Below are 4245 nucleotides of genomic sequence, written 5' to 3'. Positions count from 1 at the left end.
GACAGACAGACAGATAGATAGATAGACAGACAGACAGATAGGTGTGACTTTACAAAAACGCTACTGAAAAGAGAGGCACAGCGGGGCGGGGCGAGGGAGTCACTTCGGTAACTTCCAGTGGTGCCTCTTCTGATTCACCTTGCCTCCACCACCCCACCCACCCCCGTACCCTCCCCCCTTCCCCACCGAGCCCCCTACTGACGACAGTGACTGGGTGGACAGGCCTACCCTGGCTGAAGTGGACGTTGTCGTTACGTCCCTCTACTACAGACAGTCAGTCTCCCATCAACAGCCGGCACCAGACACAGACACCTACACCTCACAGGGACACAAGTGGATGGGAACTCCAAACCCAGGGATCGTCGTGAGAGCAGGGAATGACACGCCACAGACTGTGAAACAAAGTTGTTGGGGTTTTTTGTTGCTGTTTTTTTTTTCTTTGCACGCGAATGCAGTCCCCCTCACCAAAAAGTTATGCACTCGAGTCACCTACATTTGAGGTGATCGCAAGGGTCAACCCGCCCGGAGTGCAATGGACAGGCCTCGCCCTGGAAGAAGCCCCTTCTTGATCAGGGTTTAAGCGCGTTAGGTTACGCTGCTGGTCAGGCATCTGCTTGGCAGATGTGGTGCATCGTATATGGATTTGTCCGAACGCAGTGACGCCTTCTTGAGCTACTGATACTGAAACTGATCAGGGTCTCTCCCGTGCCAGGTAAGTGAGTAAACCAAGTTTTGTTGGGGGCGTTGGGTGACGTTTCCCCCTTGTTTCTGTTTTGCTTTTGATGATGGATAAGGACGAGGTCGATAACGATTATATTACAAAGGTCCGTGTATATTTGGATCCAGGTGATCTTCCGCTTCCTTCCTTCCGAACGAGATCCCAGCACCAAGCCAGGCCCGAGTGGTGATACAAAAACACCTGCAGTACTGGTCAGGAAGTTTGAGAAATATTCACCTGTACCTGAAGTGGATGTGCTCTCAGCTATGGTGACCTGTCTTCACAGCACATTCACCTCTTGTGGAAGCCACTCACGGACAGAGAATGAAGAAATCCCACAATAATGCATATCGCATGAGGTTCGAACCCGTGTCCTTCACAGTCGTCAGTCAGCGATGCTAACCACCTGGACAGGGTGTGTGGCTTCCAGTGGCACTACTTACAGCGTGGCTGGTGTCCAGGTAGAGGTGGGAGGTGAAGCCAGTCACAGAGCAGTAGACAGTGGGGACCTTCTTTGTGGTCACCGGTACCATGCCCTCTCCTGTCCCGTTGACGTGCACGGGAACAACGCTCGATTTACCTGTCGCTACACAACATCCATCAAAATTAACCACAGATGCTTTTCACTAACTCTCTCGATCATCGGCGAATCCATTCATCCGCCAATCATCCATCCCTCCATCCATCCACCCACCATCCATCCCTCCACCCACCATCCATCCCTCCATCCCTCCACCCACCATCCATCCCTCCACCCACCATCCATCCCTCCATCCCTCCACCCACCATCCATCCCTCCACCCACCATCCATCCCTCCATCCATCCACCCACCATCCATCCCTCCACCCACCATCCATCCACCCACCATCCATCCCTCCACCCACCATCCATCCCTCCATCCATCCACCCACCATCCATCCCTCCATCCATCCACCCACCATCCATCCCTCCATCCCTCCACCCACCATCCATCCCTCCATCACCCACCATCCATCCCTCCATCCATCCACCCACCATCCATCCCTCCATCCATACATCCATCCACCCACCATCCATCCCTCCATCCATACATCCACCCACCATTCATCCTCCCCTCGCCTCTCTCTCTCTCTCATTGGGGAAGATTTCTCTACACGAGTTAGGGAAATAAGACGGAAGTTAACGCCTCATCTGAAAGCAGTCAGAAATAATGGGCAAATTGCTTTCATGGTTTTCGACCATCTGATTATAGAAGGAAAGAAATTCTTTCTGGATGGTCAGGACAACCTGAAAGAGACCAGATAGGGAGCAGGCCGGTCCAGTGATGAAGGGTGCTTTTGTCCTGGTCCTGAAAACAGGGAAGGACGGTTTGACAAGCACCGGAATTGACATTACCTGTTCATGTCACCAGCGAACACTTGAGTTCTTGCCAGGACAACTTGCATGAGCAGTCATGCGTTCACAATCACGTGAAAAACACACGAGTGACAACTGCTAAAACACGGTTTTTGTTCTTGTCGTGGAACGTGAATGGCTTCATGTCGAAACTTGTTGACAATGATTTTATGACATTTATTCGTGGTTTTGATTTTGTTTGTTTGGTTGAGACGTTTGTGGAAAATAATGAATTTGATATATTTGATGGATACAAAATATTTCATAGATCTGCTGTAAAGTTTTCTAAACAGGGACGACAATCCGGAGGTATGATGTGTTTGATAAAAAAAAGATTTTCTTTCTTTCTTGAAAAATATTGAGATAACAAAATATGTTAACTGCTGTGTGTTTTTGTTTGATAAAATGCTGTTCAGGACAGAAAAGGGTGTGTTATATGTATGTTCATTTGTTCAACCGGAAGGTTCTCCTTTTTATTCTTTCTTTGATTTTGAAAATGGAATTGCTTTGCTTGAGGAATGTTTAACTGACTTTGTTCTTGCTGAGGATGTTCATGTTATTTTATGTGGAGATTTGAACAGTAGAACTTAGTATTTCTGTCATGACCATTTTGACAATACTATTTTGGATACACAGTATAAGAGTAGTTCATACATTTCTAAACGGTGTTCCGAGGACAATCATTTGAATAACTTTGGTAAGTTATTATCAAGCACAACTTTAGGTTTATGTATATTAAATGGTTTATGTAAGGGCGACCTTCAAGGTTGTTATACATATATTTCAGATTCTGGATGCAGCGATGTTGATTATTTTATAGTTTCAAATGACTTATTGTCTTGTATTTATGAATCTTGAGAATTTATGGTACTTGAAAGAATAGACTCTGACCACCTGCCTGTCATGGACAAATTTGTTTTTTTTCAAATGAGAACACGTTTGTTACAGCTAAAACAGAGAAGAATGTTGAAGTAGTAGAAAAAATTGTTTGGAATGAAGCAGAAGCAAATGTATTCTATGATAATTTGTCCAGTGAAGAATCTTGTTTAAAGCTTGGTATGGCTATCAGTTTAATAACGGTGGATGTGAACGATCTTGGTATGGCTATCAGTTTAATAACGGTGGATGTGAACGATGCTTTGAATGTGTTTAATGAGTGTATTAAGGATTGTGCTGAATGTATGAAAAAACATATATTTGTTGGTAGTCAAAGGAAAGAACGTGAATGGTTTGATCAAGAGTGCAAGTCTGCTAAAAGAAATGTAAAAGAGCTACTGAGAACGAGTCGAAGGTCAAAGAAGGTTGAAGACCAACAGAAATACACAATAGCCAGACGTGAATATAAAAATCTACTAAAAAATAAATAAATAAATAAACAGTTTAATAATAAAATGCTGAACAAACTTGTTACGTCAGTAAGAAACCAGATGGAATTTTGGGATACAGTCCATAGTATTTCATCTAAACGTAAAAGACCTCAATGTAAGATAGATATTGACATATGGTTTCAACACTTTAAATCTTTGTTGGATATAAACGTAGAAAATGTTAATCATATCGAAGAGTCTGAAGGTGACGTAAGTGATGGCTTTATAAATCGTCCAATTTCAAAAGAAGAAGTACAGTTATCCTTCAGAAAACTTAAAAATAGGAAATCAGCTGGGCCAGATGGTATCGTTAGCGAATTACTAAAATATCCAAACAATAAAGTAATGGAGTTTTTCTTAAAGTTATTTAATACGCTTTTTGATAATGGAGGGTTTCCCTTAAGCTGGACTGAGTCAGTTATTATGCCACTCTTTAAGAAATGGGACATTTACGATCCTAATAATTATAGAGGTATATGTCTTAGTGATGCAAGCAGTAAACTGTTTGGTTTAATCATTGATAATAGACTGCAGGAGTGGGTAGAGGAAAATGATATTACAGGTGAACATCAAGCAAGGTTTTAAAAAAGGACACTGTACTATTGATCACATATTTACTCTATTGGTGGTGTGTGTCCATCGAGATCGATGATGACCATCGTTGTCATCCAGCTGGGGAATGTGGGGAGGGTGGGGGAGGGATGCTCATGAATCTATCTGTGAATGCGCAGATGGCTGAATAGTCCAATCTGCGCATGAAATGTTCGCTGACAGTTATACAGAAG

General features: G+C 43.5%; 1 non-coding gene across 1 annotated transcript; it reads right to left on the bottom strand.

The window, feature by feature from the left end:
- Positions 1 to 442: 442 nt before the first annotated feature.
- Positions 443 to 593, bottom strand: LOC143291337 (U1 spliceosomal RNA). Its single transcript, XR_013056509.1, has one exon. It is a non-coding gene; the product is annotated as a U1 spliceosomal RNA (small nuclear RNA).
- Between the last annotated feature and the right edge of the window lie 3652 nt (positions 594 to 4245).

Source organism: Babylonia areolata, chromosome 16, assembly GCF_041734735.1.
Source record: "Babylonia areolata isolate BAREFJ2019XMU chromosome 16, ASM4173473v1, whole genome shotgun sequence".
In the NCBI taxonomy this organism is placed as follows: domain Eukaryota; kingdom Metazoa; phylum Mollusca; class Gastropoda; order Neogastropoda; family Buccinidae; genus Babylonia; species Babylonia areolata.
The sequence above is the reverse complement of the archived record's forward strand: the minus strand, read 5'-3'. Positions and strand labels throughout refer to the sequence as shown.